General features: G+C 41.0%; 1 long non-coding RNA gene across 5 annotated transcripts in view; it reads right to left on the reverse strand.

Annotated features, from left to right (window-relative positions):
• The window catches only part of LOC147099990 (uncharacterized), a 191,672-nt gene extending 164,806 nt beyond the window's left edge, over positions 1-26,866 (reverse strand). For 2 of the 5 annotated variants that reach the window (XR_015073795.1, XR_015073797.1), the window contains exon 1: positions 26,428-26,861. This is a non-coding gene — a long non-coding RNA (uncharacterized LOC147099990). Of the gene's footprint in view, positions 1-26,427 lie in introns of all 5 variants that reach the window. The other 3 variants (XR_015073799.1, XR_015073791.1, XR_015073792.1) reach the window with 3 other exon arrangements.
• Positions 26,867-27,804: the final 938 nt, after the last annotated feature.

Here is a 27,804-nt window from a genome sequence, read left to right on the forward strand (position 1 = left end):
CGTTGATGGGGGGAGATTTTGCTTTTCTATAACGATTTCCTTTGAAGTTTGATAAATGTATGTGTGTGTGGGGGTGGGCTTCCTGTACACGGAGGAGATAATGAGTTAAACGCTCTCTATTTGCCTGGTTGAGGTGCTTGCTCGACATAAATGCAGCTTCCAGACCCTTTTGTACTACCTTTCAACAAGAGCATTTTGCCACAAGAGCCCTTAATAACAGGTCTGATAAGCATGTGTAATTTGGCATATTTCGCCCTTCTGTTGGGAGCATTCGGCTCAATGATGGCATCAAACCTAAAGAGATGTTTACTTAGTTGTTTTAATGCATAGCAGTAATTTCCCTGTGATGGGCAATATCAAAAGGAAATATTTACAAAACAAAGGGGCATCATCAAAATCCTGGTCTCCTTCCATTCTACACAAATAAATATTAAAAAGGAACCTTTAAAAACACAGATATCAAATCAATCCATGGGCTGAAGTCTGGCCCGAGCAGGAGGAAAGTGGTGCAGTTACAGTCAGGACCGGTGTAATACCCTGGGTCATTGACGGTCACACCTGTAGATGCCGGCGCTCTGTCGCGGAACGTGTGCTATACACATCATGGCTTTGCTGTTGCATATATCAATGCAAGTTGTTGTTGCTGCTCCTGTTGTCATTCTGCCCCCTTTGAAATTCCTAAAGTTTGAGCCCCTAACAATAAGTACTCAACTTGACCATAGAGTACTACAAATGAATTCTCGACTCTTCCAGCTGCATTTTCCCTCCCAGTGCAATAGCTTTATATTCAGTGTTCCCCGTACATTCAGGTGGGGGTGCGGTTTCTGTATGCGCGTGTGTGAGTGTGTGTAAGGGAGTGAGAGTTAGTGTGTGTCTGTGTGCCTGTGTGTGTTTAAGGGAGTGGGAGTTAGTATGTGTGTCTGAGTGAGTGAGTGAGTGTAAGGGAGTGGGAGTTAGTGTGTGTGAGTGAGTGAGTGTAAGAGAGTGAGAGTGAGTGTGTGTCTGTGCGTGAGTGAGTGAGTGTAAGGGAGTGGGAGTTAGTGTGTGTGTCTGAGTGAGTGAGTGAGTGTAAGGGAGTGGGAGTTAGTGTGTGTGAGTGAGTGAGTGAGTGTAAGGGAGTGGGAGTTAGTGTGTGTGAGTGAGTGAGTGTGAGTGAGTGACTGTGCGTAAGGGAGTGGGAGTTAGGGAGTGGGAGTTAGTGTGTGTGAGTGAGTGAGTGTGAGGGAGTGGGAGTTAGTGTGTGTGAGTGAGTGAGTGAGTGAGTGTAAGGGAGTGGGAGTTAGTGTGTGTGTCTGAGTGAGTGTAAGGGAGTGGGAGTTAGTGTGTGTGAGTGAGTGAGTGAGTGTAAGGGAGTGGGAGTTAGTGTGTGTGAGTGAGTGAGTGTGAGTGAGCGAGTGTGCGTAAGGGAGTGGGAGTTAGGGAGTGGGAGTTAGTGTGTGTGAGTGAGTGAGTGTGAGGGAGTGGGAGTTAGTGTGTGTGAGTGAGTGAGTGAGTGAGTGTAAGGGAATGGGAGTTAGTGTGTGTGAGTGAGTGAGTGAGTGAGTGTAAGGGAGTGGGAGTTAGTGTGTGTCTGTGCGTGAGTGAGTGAGTGTAAGGGAGTGGGAGTTAGTGTGTATGTGTGTGTGAGTGAGTGAGTGTAAGGGAGTGGGAGTTGTGTGTGAGTGAGTGAGTGAGTGTAAGAGAGTGAGAGTGAGTGTGTGTCTGTGCGTGAGTGAGTGTAAGGGAGTGGGAGTTAGTGTGTGTGAGTGAGTGAGTGAGTGTAAGAGAGTGAGAGTGAGTGTGTGTCTGTGCGTGAGTGAGTGAGTGTAAGGGAGTGGGAGTTAGTGTGTGTGTAAGTGAGTATCTGAGTGAGTGTGTAAGGGAGTGGGAGTTAGTGTGTGTGTAAGTGAGTATCTGAGTGAGTGTGTAAGGGAGTGGGAGTTAGTGTGTGTGTGAGTATCTGAGTGAGTGAGTGTGTGTAAGAGAGTGAGTGGGCGATCCTAGTTGCCTGTGAAAAAGTGAAATGCTATACTGAAGAATCTGAAATTACTTTCGCTGCATTTCCTGCTCACGAATCAAGCCTTAAATCAGCAGCAGGATTTAGGTGCAGTTCATAATGAAATCCTTTGAGAATCTGTTGTACGAAGTGTTGAATGTAGGAGAGGTACAGTTCACACAGATCTGGGAGCTGTGCTAGAATCCACCTTCAATCCATTGTACTGTGTCATTAATCTAATTTGTTAAGATCACAGTGCCCCCGCTCGCCCGATGATTTCTTTGCTAATTTGCTCCATACAGCAACATTTTGTATTTATCAGTCACCAATCTTTTAACCTCAGTCCAAAGCAAAAAAAAACCTTTGATAAGTTCAAAGCGATGAGACTGAATTAAGCTCCTCTGTTTTAATGAACCCGATTGAATGGGACTTTGAAAGGGCTGCAAATGGAGTCGGGTCTCACAGCCGTCTGATGAAGGGGCTCGTGTATGTTTTAATTCGTTGATATTTAGTTAGTCCTTTTTAGAAAGGTATGCCAGGTTTTTTTTCTTATTGAATGAAGGGTTTGTGATATTGATGTCTGTGGTAGTTACCAGGACAATGGCGCGTAGCTCTGCAAAAGCCACCTAATTATTTCGCCCCCATATGCATTATTATGGCGGGGGGGGGGGGGTGGGTGTACATTTAATAGTCTTTCGTAAAATTCGTATTTGCGACGGGCTGATGCAGGAAGAAATCGCGATTTCAAAAGTCAAAATCGGTCGGGATTGAGGTTTATGGAGAATATCCCTAACTCAAAAACTCAACCTCGACGCACAGAAGGTGGAGCGGAGCCCGAGTCTGGCAGACATTACAACAAGAGCCGAAAAGCAAGCGAGCAGCAATTAGCTACAGACCTGCATTCCACCCCCCCCCCCCCCCTTCTTACAAACACCGGCGCGGATTATTGGAGGGTTTTAGGCAGAACCGTTTATATTTCCAGGCCAGTAAGCATTAGTACATGTATTCGGCGTTAGCATAAGAAAAGAAGAGGCCCTGTGAACTCCATTCACCTCCTGACCCTCTCCCCGGTGCTGAACAGCAGTACTTTCAGACTCCCAGCCTCTCCGACAGCCTTTGACTAGACCCAGGATTCCTAATCAGGGTAATTTAATATAGCTTAAGCCTCTGTTCGCTTTATTTTAAGCCCTTCTATGGTTTGTTTCGTGGCATTCACTCCTCTCATCCATCATTAGCGATCCTTAGTTGTTGAATGTAAAGGCCTGATATGAGACTACAACTTCCTTTTCATGTACAGAGAGAGAACGGGCGAGCTGGGGTTCTATATAATGATTAAAACATTCCCAAGGACTCAGTCACTCGTGATAAAATGCCCAAGCACTAACAAGGCCAAGGCAGACATGAATTTAAACGGGAAAGCAGAACCCAGTTGATTTTATTCTGTGATTAGTAATCATGGCCATTGTGTAAATAATCCATACCCCTCATCTCATGTGGATTAAGTGCTAATAGATTTTGAACAGGGGAGACTGTCTATTGCTGAGGAAGAGATACACGTCCAGTGCTATGCGTGGAGTCGTGGGACCATGCCCGAGTCTGGAACACAAAGACCCCTATTCATTGGTCGATGACAAGCGGAAAATCTTCATTGAATAAATGAATCAGAACTAATCAAATGAGATCACGTGGCCCAGCTTCCACTTTCACCTGCAATCAAGTCTTAACTGAACCGGTCTTATTAATAAATGTACGTCGGGCTAATATTCTCCCAATGGCCAAGTCAGAACTGGGTTGCAAGTAGAGGATGTCGAACACCCAGACAATGACTCTCCTGCAGTATTGTGTAGGGACACATTTATTGAGCATCAGAAACTGATCCACCCACCCTCCCCTCCTCCAGCATCAACAAGTAGGTCACTCCGAACAAGATGGAAACTTTATTCAGAATCCAATCAATATTTTGCAAACCTCCTCTTATCAGTTTCAGGTGCTATGTTGCCGAGTCGGGTGAGTTGCAATAACATAGAACTGATTGGTCCCAAGTCCCGATACTTTGTGAACTTTTCTGAGCCTGATATCCCGCGGTACCAAAAGCGCTTGTAAAACGCTTTAACCGTCGCCTGAATTTACAGATTTGAAAAGTAACTGAAGAATGATCTAAAGTGCACCCCTCCCCGCACACACACGGCGCTGAGATATGGTGTGGAGATGCCGGTGTTGGACTGGGGTGGACAAATGTAAGAAGTCATACAACACCAGGTTATAGTCCAACAGCTTTATTTGAAATCACAAGCTTTCGGAGCGCTGCTCCTTCGTCAGGTGAAGGAGCAGTGCTCCGAAAGCTTGTGATTTCAAAAAAAGCTGTTGGACTATAACCTGGTGTTGTGTGACTTCTTACATTGGTGCTGAGATAGAAACAGATCAGTGATGGAGACGGCGAAACTATGTAGTTAGTGAGTGTGTTGTGGTGGCGAGAGGAATTGATCACACTTTTAGTTATTCACTTACTTCATGTATGTATAAGACTGTGCTTACGCAGAAAGCAATTCGAGACACTTCCAGTGTATCGTTAAGCCCCCCACAAGCACCAAACAGGCACACAATTGCTCTGCCTCCGGACCCCAGGCTTTCAGCAACGTTCCGGTTACACCTCATGTCGCTGCACTCGGTCGAACCAAGCAGTTGGTCACTGGGGTCAAGAGGTGGAGGTATTTCTGATAGGCTTAAATATTTCATTACACCCCTGGGCAAATAACGTAACACAGTCAGGACTTGGTGCAAGTGACTCGGAGTAGTGCGGGAGATTAAAAATAAATCCACACTAGGCGGGTGTGAACACTTAACGCCTCACTGCTGTGATCTGACATTAGTCCCGTTCGTTTAGAATAATTTAGCACAGGCGACACACCTTATCACACTGCAATATCTATGGGATGTATTAGAAAGAACTTGTATTTCTATAGCGTCTTTCACGACCTCAAGACGTCCCAAAGCCAATGAAGTACTATGGAAGCGTAGGAAAGGACGCAGCTCATGGTCAACACAGAAAAGAACAGTCTGCGAAGAACTTTTAAAAACAGGTTTAGGGACTAAAATTATCACTGGGGTTTTACTGCTTTATAATCTTTCAAATTTGCCATTTGAAAGCCAATAGGTCGGGGAATCATTAGCGAGAAAAATAACATTAGCTGATTAATTTAAGCTTTTAAGTCAACCAAGCTCCTTTAAAGGTTGGTGAAATGTTGATCAAATGCCATTTCACTGTACCTAACACGTGGCAGGTATTTAGAGACATATGACTGCATCCATTTATGTAAGACTGGCTGGTACTGGCAAAGCCCTAAAAGTCGTTGAAGAGATCACTTCCCTCACCGAATGCTCCTTGTATGAAGTCCCTGGTCTCGGGACGGTTTTAAGAAACGGAAGCTTTACCCTGCATTCCTTTGCCGTCGTTGTCCTGCGCACTTTGCATGCACCGTTTCTCAGTTACAGTATGAAGGCAGCTCAGCCCACTGGCCAGAGCGCAGCGGTCACTTTGTTCTGCTATTTTTTTGTATCAGTAACTCCAATCGACCCCGGTTTAGAGATTTTACAAAATATCGGAAATAGCAGAACGGTGAAGTGCACCGTTTTCGGGTCGGTTGTAGATGTGAGGCAGAGGGCAGAACATCCACCATCTGTTAGAATGGACATTTTAATACTGACATTTTGTGATTCATTAAAATGGACCATTCTGTACTGAGAATGCACTAGTTGGTAGGTGGGGGGGGGGGGGTTACACAAACCACATTATTATACAAGAAAACCTAAATTCTGTCCGATAATGCACAGTTGCTAAATATATAGTTTTATTTTCCACGTGGGAAGAGAATTCTTAGAATATACAAAATAAAGTGGTAGATCCTTTATCATCTCTTAAAGCAAAGCTCAATGGCCCAGATGGCCTTTTGTTGCCTCGTTTTCTTATGTCAATAGTTAATATATAATGAGTGTAGGACCGGAAACCAACGCCTGGTAATGGACTGTTTCACAAGTTAGTGGAAACTGAGGAAAAAATATATTTTTCGCCATCTTTATTGTAATAAATGTACACTTTAAATTGTTACATCGCTGGTGGGGATGGTACAAACTATATTAATGTTTGTAACCCTACGAGTCTATATTGGACTGTATATGAATCAATTTTACCGAAAGGAAATATGCCTCCGATTTTTTTTCTACATATCAATATGCTTTAGACATTTTATTTCAATGATGATTGTTTTCGCATTGTGTGGCATTTTAATCTACATTTCAAAAAATAATAGTAACATGTATGGCCATGGAACGTTATTGGGGAGTTTGACGGATGTAATCTGTAGACCATCGCGTGCAGTCACTTACAAGGGTCATATCAATTTATATCGATTTATAGCAAAATGGGATTTAATCCTATCGAACTCGCAGTTTTTACAGCAGATTAACATTTTAGCACTTTCCCAGCACATCCTGGCGCGACAACTCTAATGGGTGGATGGTCAATTTCATTTAGTTCGCACCAATAATGTCAAAATATCACTGACATGTTTTTTATTGAACTGGAACATCCAAGGCATGAGATGTACATCACCCCCTTACAGCCCAATAACACCCTGGTCAATGAAGGCCATTACAACCCAATGTAGACAACTGCAATCATTGCATGCATTCCATTCCGATACAGGCCAATGCACATACAACACACCTCGCCAATGCAGACCGCTGCAGCCTATTACATGCATCGGTTAGAAATACCGACTACAAACTGTATTTCTTTGATGTTCGGCTTTAATATGTCTACATTTTATTAATTTCACCAAAGTAAATATCTCCAACCTGAATATTCAAGTGACTATAATTTTAAAATAAATCTCTTCCACCTTCACACCCGTTAAAACATTGTTAACTGCATTTAAGTGTGAATTCGTGTTGTGAGTAAATTTGTGTAAACTATGCAATCTTATTACATCTGCCTTATGCCAAACGATTTAATGCGAGTTCATGCATTTACTATATTAATTACAACGCTAAAAGATAAATCATTAGTTTATATTTAATTAGTTTAGTTTTCCCCTAAAACAAATCAAAGAACAAACTGAAAATAGTCCTGGTGACTGAATATAATTTTATAGCGAATATCACCATGCAATGGTAGAATTGGGACTGGAATTACAAGATTTATATATAGGAAGCTACTTTTTTAAAGAGTTTTAAGTTTGATGTGATTTACTGGAAATATTTCTTAACGTGGGACTTTTTTGTAATACTTTAAAGGTGATATATAAATGCAAATTGCTGATGATATTGTTGCTGGGCTGAATCAAAAAGGCGATTGTGTGAATCCTATATATGTAATACTTAAAGGAAAATAAATCCAAACCAGTTTAATAGAAGAGATGAGACAGGCTAGCCAGCTCAATATATCTCTTATTCCACGTCTATTAAAGACTGATAAGTATTTCTGTATAATCACTTGAGGTCGACCTTGACTGAGCTTCCAGTGTAAAATACTGCTCCCCGCCTCTTCACACCTGATGTCAGCTCACCATTATAAATCTGTTCCGTTTTGGAGGCAATGCTTCACGGTTTAAAACTTAAAATATTTCATATTCATTATCAGACCTGGAGGTGGTTGATACTAACACTGGATGCGTGTAATGGGAAAGTATTCCATTCTTAGGCATTGTATTCCCATCCCTCATCTGATAAGCACAATATTCACAAGAACATACTACAATTTTGTGCAGTTTTGGTTTGTTAAATCCAATGCATTTTCAATTATAGCTAGGTGCTCGTTTCTGACATCTCCTGGATTCCCTTGTACAGATTCACTTACAAGAATAGAGAATAATCTAGTTAGAGAAATAATAGAACATGTGGGATTTCCAATCCAACCTTTCAGTACACTGTTGTATTGGGACTCAATATCTTGTCTTACCAAAGGCTTTGTTATATATTTTCTGTCTACATTTGATTTTTTTAGTCTGCCTAGATCTATAACTTTGTGCATGTTGTTTTGATAAATTGAAAGGATGTGATAACCAAGCTATTTACTGGATGTAAAATCATATTAAAATATAAACTACACAACATTTCTGCTGCAACAATTATGGATTCCGAAGTGTAGTTATGATATGCAGGTTAAAGAATTTGATAATTTGCCTTTTCCGATTTACTTGGAAATTCCTTAGTCTACGTTTTCATATTTCTATACAGTCTTACTTTAAATACATTGGATATCAATCACTATTATCACCTCTATGTTTATTCTACAGCTAAACAGAACTATCGAAGTCATTCGAATTTTATTTAAATTGGTCTTATAATCATTTTTTTGTAGTCTTGATATATTTTTCACCTACTGTAGTTACACATTTATATTAATACTCCATTCTTTGAGGCTATTGTATTTTAACCAATTATGAGGCGGTGATTTTGAATTTACAGTGCGGCTATCGGTTTGCACTGTTGTGGAATTCGCTGCTCGTTTTTAAAGGTGTAAATGCAGAACCGGATTAGGTGCGGTAAATATTCCACTAAAGAACGTCTCCCAGTGTCATTTAGCGAAACTGAAACGAACCTCAGCGTCACCCGACGCAAAATTAAAAACTTACTCCCAACTTCATCGTCCACTACAAGTAAAAATACCAAATAAAATTAAAATCAACTACTACCATAACACTTAATGAGCTGCAATCCTAAATCTTGTAGGTGCCTATAGTTACAATAGTGTCATATTTCTAAAATGATGATTACAGTATAGTACTTGCACTATATTCATTAAGCACACCTACATACGCTCTGTTCAACAAAAAAAAGTTAAAGATCCTTACTATACTGTGTGACTTAAATCTTAATGCCATCTATACATTATTTGTTGATTAAGAATAAAGAGATAGAAATAGTAAATAGTTCTAAATAGTAAACAAGTCACAAAATCCAGATCTTTACAAATTATCCAAAGTCACAATCAGTAGCATTGCAGAACAGGCCAAGGGACCGTTAGTATTAAGAGGGGACCCGTTTCAGAACATTGAGGGTTTTTACAGTCTATCTCCTGTTCCAGAAATTCGTTAACTTTGGAACAAAAGGCCAATTTGCAGTTGGGGGTGTTTTGGTTCCTTTAAAAATTACTTCCTCCTTGATCACTTGTGAGTTTTTCTGTTGTTGTAGGAAAGTCACATGCTCAAAGAACGATCCCTTTTAATCGCTCAGTCAAAACTCCACACACTGTTCAGGTACTAATATGCCATCTCTTGCTATGGGTGTCTGTAATTTACACTTAGTTTAAATGGGCGATATTACCCAAACATTGCGTGGATTATAATGAGTGTTACAGTTTAACACTAACAATGATATAAATTTTATTGTGACAGCACACAGGGAATAATTACATGTCAAAGAGGTGACAGGTTACAGGGTGGTGAGGGCGGTGATGGTTGTGCTTTGAGAGGAGAGCATGTCACAAACTGCGATCACGTGGGAAGCTACACTCTACTCCTGTTACAGCCGTGCTTGCCAGCGGGTTGTTACCGAGAAGCCAGCTTTTGAGAGTGGCCACATTCTAGTCTTTGTCCCAACTCTGAAATTAAATGAAATAGCTCATAATCTGTAGACCCTTACTATTAAAAGAAAAACAAAGACTTACATTTTTATAGCGCCTTTCATGACCACCGGATGTCCCAAAGCGCTTTACAGCCAATTTTGAAGTGTAGTCACTGTTGTAATGTAGGAAATGCAGCAGCCAATTTGCGCACAGCAAGCTCCCACAAACTGCAATGTGATAATGACCAGATAATCTGTTTTGGTGATGTTTAGGGATTCATATTTTACCAGGACACTGGGGAGAACTCCCCAGCTCTTCAAAATAGTACCACGGCATCTTTTATGTCCATCTGAGAGGACAGACGGCCTCGGTTTAACTCTCACTCAAAAGACAGCACCTCCGACAGGGCAGCACTCCCTCAGTACTGCACTGGAGTGTCAGCCTAGATTTTTGTGCGCAAGTCTCTGGAGTGGGACTATGAACCCACACCCTTCTCGACTGGGAGGCAAGGGTTCCACCCAGTGAGCCACGGCTGACACTGTGGGATGCGACTACAGTAATTGTTGCAATGCTTAATTGTAAAACTTTGACCTGCCATATTTTTTATTTAAATCGGAAGTTCCTTATATATTATTTTCCTAAAAATCCCAAATCCTTGATTTTTCTGCGGACTTATGAGTTTTTAAGATGTACAGTAAGGTTGAGTTATGATTAAAATACATCCATAGATTAAAAAGCGGGAGAGGATCCCCACAGGGGCGTCAAAAGGTGTTTCTTTAAGTAGATATCATAGTTAAAAATGTTAAGTTACACACTACGTTCATCCGCGTCTCAGCATACCTTATGTCTGGGGCCATTATTCGCGCGAAGCTTTAATATTTAAGTTGAACATCGCTCGCTGGTTGTCCAAAATTACTCTTAGATAGAAATACAGGTCATTGTGAAAGTTCCGTTAATCACTTAAAACAGCTTGTAATTGAAATTATTCTTTTTAAACGTTTCTAGTTTACTATTATCGCCTGGCGTGGCGACCCCCCCATTGTTCGTTTATGGCGAAGGCATGTCTTCTAAAAATCACTGTTTAGATTCCAGTTTCTGTTTTGGGCAGATATTTATAAGTCAACTTGTGGCCCTGCCGACCTTTCTTACAGTTCATCCATCCGCACATTCACACCTGTGAATTCCACCATTCCACGCATCAAACCACTGGTCACTCCGCCCGGTTAACGTACAGTTACACTGTGGTGATAAGATTGAACGGATTCTGAGTTTTTGGCATGTCAAAAATAACATTGGCCATGTTATTAGTGGACTTTCAGAAAATGGTCCAGAGTTCGCTGGAATATTCGCGTGATCTAAGGGCAATTAAATATTAATATCTTTAGGAGCGGTTTAAGGGGATGTTTAAAATCTATTTACTGAGGAAGTTTGGAAACTCGGTTTTCAACTCATTCACTCGACAGTTTGATCTAGGGTAAGGGAACATTATCAACGTCTCTCCTTTTATTTCGGGACTGCTTTTACTTGCTTCGTTGAGTATATTCAAGACATGGATTGATAGATTTTTGGATATTAAGATAATCGAGGGATATGGGGAGTGGAGACAGAAGATCAGCCATGATCTTATTGAATGGCGGAGCAGGCTCGAAGGGCCAAATGGCCGACTCCTGCTCTTATTTCTTATGTTCTTATGTTGCTGAAGGTCCCGCTTGTTAATTCTCCCAAGTGCACAGTGTCAGAATTTTAAAATCTGACTCAGACCAACCAAGAAATTGATTGGCGGGGAAAGGGGAATGTAACAGTAAATATCACAGTAAGATTAATTTAGACCATTCACAACTATCATTTACATTTTACTTTACTGATTCTTTTCTTTGGGTTTTGTAGAATATATATCACAAGAACTTGGTGCTCAAAATTAACTTTTATATAACTTTTGCTTCCAAACTAGTGTTTCTGGAACTTCTAGAAATGTGAGGCCTATGTATAGGGACAAAAGAGCAGTCTGATCTATTTGTATACCTTGGTATTTGCTGATTTTACTGTCTCATGTTAAATAGGTTTATGGCAGAACTCTTACCTTGAAGTTTAATTTAAGCTCCGATACAAAATCGTTCTATTCCAAAAAATAAAAACTAGCGCCTGTTCAATGATGCAACCCATCTTAAAGGTGCAACAGGGTATCTGAAGCTGGGATTGTATTGATTAGATGCAATGGTGATGGATTTTGACAAATAGACTATTAGTAAATGAGGCTGTGTTATCGGTATATATTCCGTCTGATTATAGGATGCCCTTGGTGCAAACAATGGATGGAAAACGACACTAAACGGGATTGTCCTTTGATAAGTAAACGAGAGATTGGTGAACTGGTGGCTTCAGCCCATCTTCCTGGTATCTGTAACGTGGTGCTTGTTATCTCCATTAGATAATATCTCCCAAACGTGATTTATTAAAATTAATGCGCATAAATTCACGCTATTAACAGGTAACTGCATAGACTGGGCCTATGGCGGTCTTCTGATTTCACAACACTGAATGGGAACTGCACGGTTGCGGTGCTTTGCTACGGAATTTATATTGAACGCGACACTAATATATTAAAGGGTACAGGGACAGAGCAAAGGGAATGGAATTCGATTGGACAGCTCCAATATGGAGCTAGTATCAGCACAAGCAGCATATTCAGAACAGCCGCCTTCTGCATTGAAATAGAATAGAAGATTGAGCACATTTGCAGCAGGCACATCAGCGTCTGAGAGAGAGTCGCCTTTGAGATGGGACCTTACTCAGAATTGTTTGCATTTCAGATGAAAGATCTACATCCCAGACGTGAACCTGATGTTTCCCCCTCTCGGATGCCGATCGGCCTGTTGTGCATTCGCTGGTTTTCTTTTTATATCGGACTGGAATCCACAATGGTCTCAATTAGAAAACTTTCTTTTCTTGAAGGGATTTATTCAGAACACCGTGTATACAATGCATTTGTCTTCAAAAATGAAATCATTCACCTTTAGATTGATGGTGAAGTTACCTAGCAGGCTTGTATGTGATAAGTACACTGAGGTCCATCTACAGGTTCAGTTCCATCTGGGCCGCACCTTGTTCATACTACCAGACGCCCAATCACATTCCCAGCCAGATGAAAGCTCTCCTCTTGCGTGCTGAATTTTGGAAGGTGACCTCCGCTCCGCCCATTAAGTTTTTAATGTTCCTAAGAAAACGGTTTCCTGTAAATTGTTCGGGATAGCGGCGAAGGCGTTGTATTTTCTAGGGTCTTTCAAGAAAGGTAGCAAGATAATAAAATCTTACCAGGTCAATATAAATACATTTTCCAGGGATACTCGCTTTGATCTGAACAATTCCCTACATCGGCTCTACCAAAACGACCGGGTTTCATACTGCTCGCGCGAATGGCATTGGATGTTCTAGTCAGGATAGTGGACTGAGATGATCCAATATTGAGGATATTGAGGTTTGTGCTGCTGGAGCAGGGGTAGAAACAAATCTTGGTCTGTAGAGGACAGGGGACCCGGGGTTAATAGCGAAGATTAATATTTAGGTGTTTGGTTTTATGATCTTTGGGAATCATTGAGCATTCATGCAGAATTTTCCATCAGGGAAGTGGGGTTTATGGCCTGAATGGCCTTTTGCTCTCCTAGGCTTTCTGGTGTTCTTAGTGTTGTTTCTATTTTACAGAAACTTGGACCTGAAATAATGGATTAATGGTAGAGAATGCCGTGCACACTTCACCCTGTACAGCCGTTATATTTTTAGATTCATTTATGTGCACAGCAAGTCAGGCAACAACAACTTGTATTTATATTGAACTTTCCTTGTCGAAAAACGTCTCTAAGCGCTTCACAGAGATGCAATCAGACAAAAATAACCACCATGCCAAAGAAAGATATATTAGGGGAGGTGACCAAAAGCTTGGTGTAAGAGGTGGGTTTTAAGGAAGGTCTTAAAGGAAGGGGAGGTAGGTGGAGAGGCTGGTGGGTTTAGGGAGGAAATCCAGAGCATGGAGCCTAAACTTAATAAAAACAAAATTCTGATTGGGGTTGTCGGGCTGGAGCAGGTTACAGGGATAGGGAGGCGTGAGGCCATGATGGATTTAAACACCAGAATAAGAATTTTAATTTGGAGGCAATGGAGGACTGGGAGCCAACGTGGGTCAGCAAGGAGTGATGGTGAGTGGGACTTAGTGTGGGATAGGATATGGGCAGCAACATTTTGGATTAACGGAAGTTTACGGAGGGTGAAGGATGGGAGGCTGGCCTTGAAAGCATTAGAATAGTTGAAGCTGGAGGTGACAAATGATGGATGAGAGTTTCAGCAGCAGATAGGCTGAAGCAGGTGCAGAGGCGAGCAATGTTATGGAGGTGAAAGTAGGCGATCTTTGTGCTGGAGAGATTATGGGGTTGAAAGCTCAGATTGGGGTCAAATAGGATGCAAACCATCTGGTTAAACCTGAGAAAGTAGCCAAACAGGGGAATAGAATCAGTGATAAAGGTATAGAGTTTAGCGTGGGGTGCAAAGGCAATGTTTAACTGAAGGAAATTGCAGCTCATCCAAGGCTTGATATCAGAGAAGCAATCTGGCAGCACAGAGGCCATGGGGGGATTGAGAGAGACCAACTGTCAGCATATGCATTGCTAAGATTTGGTATAGCACAGGCAGCATCGAGCTCCTATGAATCTTCCTCCAATGATTTACCCTAAAGTCCAGCATAAAAAGAGGGTTTGAATCAGTGTGGCATTTAAATTTCCCACATCGGCCTTCGTTTATGCCTTATTGGAGCAAGATGGCCAAATTATGGACAGTTCTATAGTTACACTGTACCAAGCCTAGCCTTTGTGGTCATCAGAGAGAAAAGTCTTTCAGCCCATCACTCTGGGACGGAATCAAATCCAACACCAGAAGTGAAATAACAAAGTGCAATTGGAGGGAAGGAGCTGAGGAAAAGCTCTGTTATAAAAACTGCTTAAGTTTTACTCCTAAATTTATACTATCACCTGAACCCTCAATTACATTCCAGTATGTGATTCACTTCAAGTTGTTAATTATTCTCTGTGTGAACCATTCAAAACATTTAATGAAGTTACTCCCAATTTTTCCCTTGTCCCAACCAAGCTCCAGATACTCCATCCTGTATTTTCATTGTGTTGATATTGAGGTTATTGCAATATCTCCTAGTCAAACTTATTCTTTCTCAGGACCTTAACACTCCTTACCTCCTTCAGTTTTCCTAAATTCTAAGTATCTGCAGGCTTTTAAAACCCAGTCTTTTTGTCACTCAGTCAGTGTTTTTGACTTAGAAGGTTGTGATGTTAAGCCAAGGTCCCAACTATCTGTTCTGTTGGATGTCAAAGATCCCAAGGCATTGTTTGGAGAGTAGGGAGCACTCCAGGTGTCCTGCTCAATTCTTCCCTCAAACAACATCAGAAACAGATGAACTGGTAATTCATCTAGCTGCTGTTTGTGGCTTCTTGCTGTGCACAACAATGGCTGCTTATTTTCCTATGTAACTGTAACTGCACTTCAATACAATTCAAGAGATTTGAAATATAAGAACATTATATAAATAGAAGTATGTTTTCCTGATTTACGTCTTCTCTTCTACATTTCCACTCTTCAGCCTGCACTATGAATTTTCATCTCAGTGTCTCAGTAAAAAGAAAGACACAGCAGGTCTTCACTGCACTCATTCATTCACTTCTGATACAGTTTCATTAGTTTCCCTGCTGTATGTGGGCAGGTGAGTAATTCCATGAAATACATGATTCTTGTAGCTATGATAATACTGCTTATAAGTGGGCAGACATCAATTCCCCTGATGGCTTAGCAGGTTAAGGAAGCACATGGTGTAATATTGAACTATGCAGACCACAGATATAAGATTTTATCCCCACTCTACTCTGAGTCAGCTGCTCTCAGCCTGAGCAGCATGTGGGGTACAATTGACCTCCTACCTGGGCTAAAGAGGGATGCCATTTCTAATCACTATCAAATGACACCTGCTGGAAAGTACATGTGTGGAGGGGCTTCAGCTCAGGACAGGACTGGCTGTGCTGACCCCCAACAGGAAACTGCCTACCAACACACACTTGTCTAGGCTCACATGATGAATGGACACTTGGTGAGATAGAGTCATAGAGTCATAGAGTTATACAGCACAGAAAGAGGCCCTTCGGCCCATCATGTCTGTGCCGGCCATCAAGCCCTATCTAGCCTACTCCCATTTTCCAGCACTTGGTCCGTAGCCTTGAATGCTATGGCATTTCAAGTGCTCATCTAAATGCTTCTTGAATGTTGTGAGGGTTCCTGCCTCTACCACCCTTTCAGGCAGTGAGTTCTAGATTCCAACCACGCTCTGGTTGAAAAAGTTTTTCCTCAAATCCCCTCTAAACCTCCTGCCCCTTACCTTGAAACTATGCTCCCTGGTTATATCAGAGGTCTTCCAGCATCCATGGAACTATACTCCACAAGTTAGCATCTTGAGAAGGAAATTGAGGAAAATATATTTTGTGTAATGCTTCTTTGCACCAATAAAGCATCAACAAGTATTCTCTGATCAGGTATTGCATGCCTCGGGTACATACAATGCAGATTAGATGCTGTGATAAACATTGATATATTATTCACCAAGTCAATCTCTACATGTAAAATTGCATTGCATGGTGTGTAATCTACAGTATATTGATTCTTGTGTGAACTATATACTGTAATAGGATTCATAATGCAGCCTAGGGGGTTATTTGCAGACCACCTCTGCTTCACATACGACAATAGGCATATTAATTACAACATGCATTTCTGGGCCTACATCCATGGATGACTTGCCATGAACTGGTTGGGTGTTGTCCAAGCTTGGATTCAATACTGTTCCCTATCCCTTTCATGCTCTCTAGTAAATGAAGGCAAGGGAATACCATTAGCAGGCAAGGATATCACAGCTTCTATACAGTAAGTGAAAAGGACCCGATAAAATGTAATTATTGTTCTTTTCAGCCTGGAAATTATAATACCTGATATAATCATGCAAACATATTATATTGATGTAAAATTCCCCATAATCCTTGTGAAGTGCCTTGGGACTTTTTACTACATTAAAGGTGCTATATAAATACAAGTTGTTGTTGTTGAATGGATTAAAATTGTGAAGAAAAGAGTTTGATAATGCAATATCACATGTATCTTCCAGCCGATAGTTTCTTTCCCATTCTTGTGGGGAAATGTCTGGCCTCCACTTGGCAACTGCCCATAATAACAACTTGCAGTTATATAACACGTTTAACATAATAAAACATCCCAAAGCACTTCACAGGAGCATTATCAGACAAAATTTGACATCGAGTCACATAAGGAGATATCAGGACAGGTGACCAAAAGCTTGGCCAAAGAGATAGGTTTTAAGGAGCATGCAGAGAGGTTTAGGGAGGGAATTCGAGAGCTTAGGGCTTAGCCAGTTGAAGCCACAGCTGCCTATGGTAGGGTGGAGGAAATCGGGGATGCACACAAGGCCAAAATTGGAAGAACACAGAGTTCTCAGAGGATTGTACAGCTGGAGGAGGTTACAGAGATAGGGAGGGACAAGGCCATGGAGGGATTTGAAAACATGGAGAGATACAAATTTTAAACTCGAGTTGTTGCTGGAGTGGGAGCCAATGTTTGGTCAGCGAGCACAGGGATGATGGGTAAACAGGACTTGGTGCGAATTAGGATATGGGCTGCAGAGTTTTGGATGAGCTTAAGTTTGTGGAGGATGGAAGATGGGAGGCCAGCCAGGAGTTAGCACTGGAATAGTCGAGTCTGGATATAACAAAAGCATGGACCAGTGAGTGAAGGTGCAGGTGTGGATGTGAGGATTGGGCTAGCGGATCCATCCTTCAATTGTCCCCTTACACTCACTGTCTAGACTCACACAGGAAGAATGCCCACCTGGGAGCTGTATGGAAAGGTGATCAACACCAGTGTCTTCAGTACAGCTTTGAAGATTTTAATTTGTAAAATATACTTGACGTAAGAAAACTACTAGGCACTTGGTCTAAGCATTAAACAAAGCTTTAATCAACTGTTTTACAACATGGAGGTCTAGTTGTGTCTTTCACTAGTTCCTGTTAAGAATGTCCTGCGCAAGCTGGGCCCGTGCCCGAGTATTTATACTCTCCCTGGACAGCGCCACCCGCAGGCCGCTCAGTATTATTTTATAAGTCTTTCTTTCATGAATGACTGATTCATGTCAATACTCCTACCAAACTATTACATTTCCACTCCCCCTTTTTTGTATTTTCATTTGATAAACATTTCTGGTCATGGGGAAAGTGGAGAATAATTTGCTTTGATGACTAATAATTTGACACAAATTAATAAAACTATTCAGAAAAAAACTGTTCCTTTTGATTATCCATTTTAAGATGTGTAGGTTATAGAGTACTGATAATTATCTGTTAGATAACTTGGTATTGTAGGGTAGTTATAAAATACAGTTTGCATCATAAGAAGCCAAAATTTCAGCTTTGCGTTAATGCACCCTTTATAGACATGATGTGGAGATATCCAAATTGAAGTTAGGCAAGACCATCTCATGGAGACAGATTCTCACACCAATTGCAACTCATCCGCAGTGTAATTTTAAAAAGTTCTCAGGCAGTTCAGTTACATTTTAAATCTTTTAGAGCATAGTGGGAAGAGGTCATTTGGCCTATCAAGCCCACTTCACATAGAGTTCATGGGATAGAAATTCGTCTTGGGCAGTGGCACAGAGCAGGTGATATCGGATCGGCCACCCATTACACACAGCGCCTGATATTCAGTTCCGTTGCAGTCAGTAGAAGTAAATATCAGGCGCAGCATATAATGGGCAGCCGATCCGATCTGATTCTGCCCATTTTGTGCCACTGCTTGTGACGAATTTCAACCCCCTTGAATCTCATCATGGATTTCCCTTTCCTTCTCATGTGAAAAGAAAAATCAAGCAGCACTGATAATATTTTTCTAACCCTCAATCTCCCTTATCAACACATATTGATCCAATTAATTTTAGAATCAATCGATTGATCCCAAAAATCAAAATTGCCTTCTCAGAGTGTATGGTCCACATGTCTTTTTAAAAAAATAATTTCTAACGTTGCTCAAGACTTGTAAATTTTGAACATGTGCCCTCTCCCATGCTCATTGCCCAGGCAAAAATGATTTATTTACTTCAAACTTCTCTGTAAGGTTGAACTTATTAAACAATCATTAAAATGCTGGTGTGTAGATCCCATTTTTTAAATGTTGCTGTTTAATAGGTGATAGGCCTTATTGGATCTCCTAAGATAGTCATACTGCCACCTCACCTGAACACTGCTGAATCCTACAAAGATCCTACTGTCTGGAGATGATTGACAGACCACTTTTACTTTTCTGAACACTATATCCATTTTGTTGCATCACTTCTCTGAACTTAATCCCCTCTCAATCTTTCCCCTCCTCATATTTTGGCTCTCTGCCAATGTCCCTCTGTACCTTACTGTACCTGGTATTATTGTTATTATTTGCAAAGACCTCAGACTGGAACTCCTTGCCTCCCTCAATCTATTGGCTGGTGTCATCTAACCACGACTGCATTCATGTATCTAATTACACAGTTACATAGTATTTACAGCACAGAAACAGGCCATTCGGCCCAACCGGTCAATGTGGGTGTTTATGCTCCACACCAGCCTCCGCTCACCTTACTTCATCTCACCCTCTCAACATATCAGATCATCTTTTGTACTCTTTTCGGTGTTGGCTATGTCCTGTGCTATCGGTCTTGTTCCTTCACCCAGGTCTCTCAAAACAGACAGGGTATAATTTCCTTCCACTGCAGAATATTCGAATAGGCAAGCACTTTTGATTTCAGAAATTCAATTATATTAGAACCCAGATACCATTTAAATTGGATGCACAGTCGCTTGGCTGCTGTGCAAGTGGGATATCCTTGCTGCCATGATATTGCGAGCCTTGGAAACGGTATAACTCGCGAAATTAGTTCTCCGATTGGTACAGTTACCGAATCTCACTTTCTTCCACCAATATTTAAGCAAATTCGTAAGACTCATATTCCAAGCCTGCGCTTTTCTATTTAGGTCGCAGCCAGTTATTTCGTTAATGTCCCGTCCATTGAAATTTGGAACATTTGGACTTTAATATAAATTTGATATTAATTCGCGTGTTTGCTGTGCCGTCGTTTCACTGAAGACCCTGCCTCTTTCAAAAGCAAACAATTTATTTGAAGAAATCGAGTTCTGTGATAATTGAAGCTAATTATATTAAGAAAGTGCTCCCGTTATTATAATTTCCAATATATAATTTGTATTTATCAAAATAAATTAAGACAGTTTATACAACTCACAAAAGTTAATGGGATAATGTGACCGTTTGTTTATTATTAAAGGCAAAAGCAAGCTATAAATTGGAGGGTACTCGAATTGCTGTACGCATCTCTGAAAGTGGGATTGCAATATAATAATCTGAATGCTCCAGTATTTTAGTTATCCTAATACATCTTTTAGCAGCACGCTGGGACTAATCTTCTATTTTACTAGTCTGAGCATGGGTTTATGTGTTTGAGTCATCCATTTGGATGTTAAAAACTGTCCAAATGCAGCTTATTTTAATCACACATTGTCAATTCGGGCTGTCACTTTCTCGCATCATTCCTTGAATAACTTTGTGTGGGATCAGATTGCAGATGGTGGAAATCTGTCAATGCCAGGAGCAAAGGCCTGGATACTACAGGCTCCGGATTCAGCGAGCAAAAAAAAATACAAAGTAAAACTGAAAAAGTCAGTGATTCTGGAACATTCTGTTGCATGGCGATCGTGATAATCCACCTCCTCGCCAAATTATGATTCTGCAATATTGCATTCACAAACATTGGAAAGCTCCTGTATTAATAACCTTCTATTAAGATATATCCAAGAGGTTAACTGCAAAGAAATGCAGACGATAAGAGAAGTGCTGTTAATAACTAGTTCTGTCACAGACCGAGGCAAGGTGTTAATCTGGGCTCTACACAAGGAGACTATGGACTCGAAATGTTTAAGGTGTTTTCAATACAACTGATTGGCGCAGCCTTAGACGATGTAAATCAGATACTAATCGCATTAAATTTAGGGGAGAAATTAAGGTAGTAGCCTCACCAAAAATGTGGAAAATTAATTCAAACTGCTTCAAGTGCATTAAATATTGACTTTTTGATATTTTATATACAAACAGCCACCAATGAATCGTTACGTTATTGACATCACAATAATAACCAACACCCTTATAAACTGATTCATGGACACTGAAAATAAATCACTTTCTTTTGTGAAACTGACTTAGAACGTTCTAATATCTGTTTATTATAAATTGGACAACGAGTTAAATGAGAGGAGACAAGGTGCTAGGTTTACAGATCGGGCTGTATAAAGAGCTTTTTTCAAGGGGGGGAAAACAGATGTGTGTGCAATTGGTTGTAAATGGGTTATAGAAAAGGCAATTTGCTTTGAAGAACATGGGCCTAAGTGCCTAGAAAAAGGAGGATTGTGCTGATCTAAAGACAGCATTGTGGGGAACGCTATTGAGTTACTGTACACAGTGCTCAAATGTAATCAGACTAGCAGGTGCATTAGCTCAGGCACAATGACTGCAGCCGAACACGCAGCACTGGCGGTTAATGGAGCTCCCTTACTTAGCGCACACGTACACCGCGCCTTTCCGAACCCCTATCAAAGCACATACACCAGGAGAGAAATCCCCTCCCCAACAATCTCGGTTCAAAATGAAACTGGTAAATTTGCAGTGATAGGATAAGAATCCAATCAAATTACCCATGTAGCAGATCAGTATTGAAAGGGAATTTTAAAAAATTGTTTGGAACGCAATGTGATTTTAGTCGAATTTTGCACCGCATTTTTTGTTCTGTGCTGTGCGTTTATGCAGCAGTTGCAGAATAGGCTTAAAGCTGTACTGTCCCTTCCTGTGGCCCAGGTTTTGCACTATCGAAACTATTTCTACCTCAACGCGTTTTCACCACATTGCATGCCCCTTAACCCTTTCGGCACCGTAATGGCAGTTTCTCTCATTGAAAGGAAACAACGGGTTCAGGACTTCCAGTAAAACCGAACAAAAAATAACTGCTGGACTAGCCAATAGGTCAGATCAACATCTGAAAGAGAAAAGGCAGGTTGATGTTTCAGCAGGGAGTGCCCTTCAACCTGAAACCTTAACCTGCTTTTAACTCTTTCAAAAGTTGGTTTACCGGCTGCCTATTTCCGAATTTTTTTTCAGTTTTTAATTCAGATTTTCAGCATTTCATTACACCTCAACTAATCCGTATTCTCGTTTCTCTCCAGATTTATAATAACTGATTATTCGTCATGATCTCATGAGAGGAGAAACACGGATTCCTACAAATCACCAGGAAAATGAACTGGATGGAATGTGCGTCCTTGGCACCTTTCATACTGTCCATTGCCCCAGAACAAGTTAGACAATAATGTTGTAGATTTAAAGTATGACTTATTTAGCAAGATAATATAGATCTTTCCTTAGTATCAGAGCTTTCGAAATTTATAAATATATTATTCTATAGTCCTAATTAAATTCGGAACTGCCAAGAAAATTAATACATTTTAGGCCTTCAAATGTTAATACCCTTTTGATTATTGAAAATTCCAGGTGAATAATCAGGACCAGGGCACCAAGGTTGAAAAGAATAGGCAAGCCTAATGATTCGGTGGTGCCAAAGGTTTTAGTCTGTAGGATGGAGGAACTCCGTGTCTAACCTGGGATCATTTAAAACATTTCATTATTGTCGTCGCCACTTATTTGCCTCATATTGTTATGGCAGCGATGTTGCTTAAGAGCGATGAGAACCTTCAAAATTTAGTTGGTAATTTTTTTTAGAAGAGAACAGAAAGGGGAGCATGGGATCAAATCTCATTTCCTCCTTTGTTTATTGAGTTCATTCATTCTTCCCGAATGCTGTAGTTTTACCTGTAGATTATTTAAACTCCAGTTACAGTGGTCAGGTATGACCCATTGTAGTGCAGATGCCTTATCTGGCCAGTTAACAGATTAGAAGTAATGTGGCTGCATGGAACGTTCTAAAATTCGTAAACAGTGACCAGAGAATGGAACTTTAGATCAAATTAACACAAGCCCCTTATGTGAATAATGGGTTACGCCTTTAATATTGATATAACATGGCGGGACTGGACAGATATTCCTCCCTTTGGTACATTTTACCATTAATGTCAGTTTCACCGGATTCAGATTGGTGGGATTTGTATCCCAAGTTCTCATTACTACATATAAATTAATGCTGGTTCAGTTTTTTAGTCCTGGTACAATGACCATCACCGAAAGGCATTCAAAATTTTAACCATTCCTGTTTGGGGTGAAATATTCCTCTTTCTACTTTCTCCTGGGTGCCGCCCCCAGTCCTAATCTTCGATGCTCCCACTTTGGTAGTAAGCACAGTTCAGATTTTAAAATGAGAAAGTAATATTCAAGCCTGAAAAGACCACGAAAGTTTAAATCCGAATTGTCAGCTTCTTGATATTGACAGATTTGCAAACCATTAAAAAAAATTGTAGTATCCTCTTTTAGGCAAATATAATGATCACGTGCCGGATTGTGACAAAGTAGCTAAAGGTGAGTAACACTGAAAGTAGCAGGGTGGGACAAATGTTACTCAACCCTGTCGTAAGGACTAAGACTTCGTGGCAATTAGTTCCCACCGGGATTTTATTCAGAACCACGCCTTTCTCGCCAAAAAAACAGCGCAAATCCACTTATCCTGTCAAGTCTTCAAATTGCGCCGACATTCAGAATACCTTCCTGTTTTTTCTCTCTCTCCCAATCCAGGTTACACAACCACACTAGAACCTTTTATAGATGGTGGGCAGCCCAATGCGTGTTCCCTGCTAGTTTTATAAATATCCTATCACTTAATTTAATTTAAATGAATCATGCAAAATTTGGGGGCAAATGGGATGTCTGGTTTGCCTTGATGGAGTGAATTCCCTTACTGTACCTCTAATATGAAACTCATCGTGATCCTGAAGTATAATTAACAGGTTATCAGTTCTGTCAATAGTCCTCAATAACCAGATCGCCCGGATCCAGGGGTTCAGGAGCAATGGGGGCGGTTTAGGATCAATTACCATTTACTGAATAATTTCACACAAAGAACAGCTTATTATTGGGTGGGGAATGGGCGTTTAAAAAGAAACAATGACCCATCCGCCACTGAATTTTCTTGTATTACAAACATTTTGGAAGCGTTCATCGATTCTGCAAAGTATTGAATCGATATCCCGGTTTATTTATTGGCACTGGTATCTTTATGCTGATTCTCAGAACCTGGCAGCTCCGATTCCGCAGCGCCATGTTCCTGGGGTGGGTTTTGAATATTCCGGTCACGTAAATATTACAATAAGGCGAATCCCCAAGAATGTGATTAAAAGAGTGTAAATAATAAGAAAAAAATGGGGAGCAAAATACAACTCCCGCCAGGTACCTGTCTGAAATTGACCTGGGTGTCAGTTACAATCGAATTTCCGAATCTTTGGTCGGATTTGGAGATTGGGCGATGATTTTATTATTACAGCCTAGCTCAGAGACAGAGACGCCGTGATTTATTTTATTACATTATTTGATATCTAGACGAAAAATATTCTAGCAATGAGATTTGATGCTGAAAACGCCAAACCGCGTTTACAAACACCACATTCATTCATTCATTCATTCATTCCATTGCGCAAACGATTGTGCGCCTGTTTCAGTTTGGCACATTCACAACTTTATGGCTGCGTTTAAGAATCTTCTTCGGCTGAATTGGGAGCTTGAGACTAAAAACTGCACCGTAATACAAAATGGCTGGCTGAAAAATAAGCAGCCCCCTTCCGCCTGCCCTTGGGGGGTCGACGACATCCCAATTGCAACTCGGCGTCGCGTTCCTCCTGCTTGACATCAACCAGCAAACAAGCCAGGCGCCGTATCCAGAAACTCGTGGATCAGATCCGACTCAACCAATCCGGTAGATTCACTGCCCAGTCAGTACCTCACAGGAAACGCCGTCATTCGCCGAGTTACTCGTAAAAGTATATGGGCTTCACAAGCCATTTTTGGAGTCTGTCCCTCAGCTATAACGGCAGTGGTGGGGATTCATGACAAGCTCATGATCCGAGTAGCTCTGATTCTATCTATTTCTCTCCTTCCATTCCATTCACTCGCAACACACATTCCCTGTTCCTCACGCAACTAGTCGGATTGCAGCCTCTCTCCAATTCGGTTATGCAAATAAACGATACCAAAATAACGCAACACATCTGCATCGATGCATTGTATTATTGATGTATTAACATGCATAGCTTAGGTCAAAAATAAACTCCACATGTGCAAACTGAATTGAAGTAATTTGCCTCAAGTCATTTAGCAATTCAGGCGAAGAAGCTAAAATAATCTCCCATTTTTATTTCTCTGGACCCTGCACAAAATCAATCTACACAAGTCCTTCTGCCTAAACGTGCTTTTCTTTTCTTTTTCTAGGCAATTGCAAAAACGCCAAGGTTAGATTTGGCCCGTGAAACACTTGATGGTCAGAGTGTGGGGCGGGCTGACCTCTTTTGCGGGTTGGTTACTCCAGGAAACACCACTAAATGAACACAAAATAAACCCGAGGCTTTCAATCCATTTCCGGTACAACTAAGCCATCTAACATCCCTGACGTGTAAAGCTGTTGGTAGGATAACTCCATTCAGTAACCGTGACCTTTAAAAAAACACGAGCTACCCTGGACCTCTAGCCGGTGTTTACTCTCTGCCCACTGCTATATAACTAATTAATCTGTTGACAGAGTCAAAGCCCAAATTGTATGGCGGAGCTGCCCGGGGAACTTATTATGAATGACTAGTTTATCAATACAGATCAATACCCTAACCCTAACCTTGTGTAAAATCTCTCATAACTTTGTACTTAAATTTAAGAGAATATATTTTTTAAAATATGGCAACTGGAGTTAGCTCAGTAATGTGCGTAGGAGAAAACTACTCTCAATGTAATTTAATTTATAGCAAAATATCTAGGGCAGTGCATGTTCTACCAAACTGACCGTGAGATATATTAGATGATGCATCTTCCAGGTTACCTATAATCATTTTCCATTCAGTTATTACATCAGAAATTAGCAGATTTGTGTGATTCAGTCCGAGTTTTCAGTTGAAGACAAAGGGCTATTAATCTGGAAATAAGTAGAGAAATGGCAACATTTTTCTAAAGGTGATATTTCTATTTTAAGTCACGGGTCAAGGAAATACATTAATGCTGCTTTAAACAAGTTTAAATGTCACCCCCTCCCGGCACTGTCCATTGTGATTTATGTATGGACTCGTCTGGTGAACCTTGCCCTGGGTCTATTAAAAAAACCCTGTAGGGTTAATAATAATCGATTAAACGGATTATCGTTCGATTCAGCAATGACAGTGCTTAACAAGTCCGTGTTCGAAGTGAGGGGACGGCTGGCTGAGGTGACATTGCTCCGGAAGGTTAGCAATTCAGCTCAGGCATTGTGTCAGAGGCAACCTCATTGTGAGACCAGCTAATAGTCCTAGCTCTAGAGGTTTGTGTCGGGTCAAACGGTGTCACTACCCAAATAGCAACCGCCAATGACCTCTGATTTATGCAAAAATTGGACATGCCTTTCCTTCCTCTCAAATGCCAACAAGCACCAACATTCCACAACATAGCCATTTAGAGCTCGACTTCTCAATGTCCACACCAGCAGCAATATCTCTGACCCCAACACCACCTCCCCCCACCCCCTTCAAAAAAAGCAAGTAGCCTTAACATATACATAGACATTCCTTACCTTGTATTCAGGGTCTGAATGCAGTTCTCTCTAGGATTCGCTTTCATCCCATTGCAAACAAGCCAAAGTTGTTCAAGTTTAAAGACCTTTCGTCTCTGCTGATACTGAAAAGTTACCAAACTCTCCCCCACCCACCCCTCTTTTTAAAAAAAAAACCGCATCCCGGCACTGTATTGCTACCATGTGTTGAGTCTTTTCCTTATGACTCGTTGCCAATCAGGCTGAAATGGGAGTACATGTATGATTATGGCAGAAATTTCGACTAGAGGATAATTTGAGTCCCAAAACCACAACAGTGCGGTTTAAGTTTGATGCACGGGCGCCCAGGCAAATGCCAAGTACAGGGTAGGAATAAAGAGCAATTGTTGGGGCGGACAAAAGGCCCGAGACGGGAGCGAGCAGAGCTCTCAATAAAGCCCACGAACATGCACTTGAACTTGGCTGTCCATTCCGCTTCAAACTCGCCACAATTCAATCTAAAACAAATGTACCAAACACCTTGTTAAGACAACAGACCCGCTTCAACGCGGCACCTGCTGCTCAGGAGCATATTCAGGTTGAAATATTAGTGCGTGTGATCATATTTCTTTCGATCTAGGATTAATTGCAAGGAAAACATGTGCTGTATTAACTATCGTAGGCTGCTAATTTAATTTGTGGTTAGGGAGCTAGGTCGCAAGATCTGCCCGGAAAACATAAATTGGATGAAATTGAAGCTGCAAAAAGTGTAACCTATATTGAAATTTGCAGCTAGAATAGTCCAGGTAATTAAATATATACAGTATGAGCAATACATTGGGATTTAACATTACTGCACAGAATAGTGGGAAACAAATGAGTTCTTTCAAAGAGCCGGCACAGGCACGATGGGCCGAATGGCCTCCTTCTGTTCTATATGTTTCTATGATTGATTGTTAGAATGCACTTTCAGACTCTCCCGCCCTCCCCCGATAATTTTATGGTTTTTTAAATATTTAAAGTGTTAAAACCAGACAGACAACCCAATCCAGCAAACACAGCTGTTTTGAAAGAGCTCTGAAACAAGACTACAGCTTTAACCTCGCTGGTTGACCCCAAATAACCTCTATTCAAATAGTTGTCTCCCCAGACTTAACAGGCGTGGCTGACACAAGTGGAGCGGGGACACTTTTTTTTCCCCAACTGCGGTGTAGAGTTATTTTTTTTAAATGAACAGATTTTTTTTCTCTGCCAGCACCAACATTGGGAGGAGGGGTTCTGGTACATAAAGAGATTTAGCACCTTTGGAGAACTTTTCCGCAGAGCAGAACCTATTTAAATGTTTTGGAGTTTCATTTAAAAGTGGACAACGTCAAGAGAAAACGTCCGATTTTTTGTGACGTGGACAGAAGGGAGTGA

This window comes from Somniosus microcephalus, chromosome 27 (assembly GCF_052327205.1).
Source record: "Somniosus microcephalus isolate GS21.2 chromosome 27, FLI_Smic_1.0, whole genome shotgun sequence".
Taxonomy (NCBI): Eukaryota; Metazoa; Chordata; class Chondrichthyes; order Squaliformes; family Somniosidae; genus Somniosus; species Somniosus microcephalus.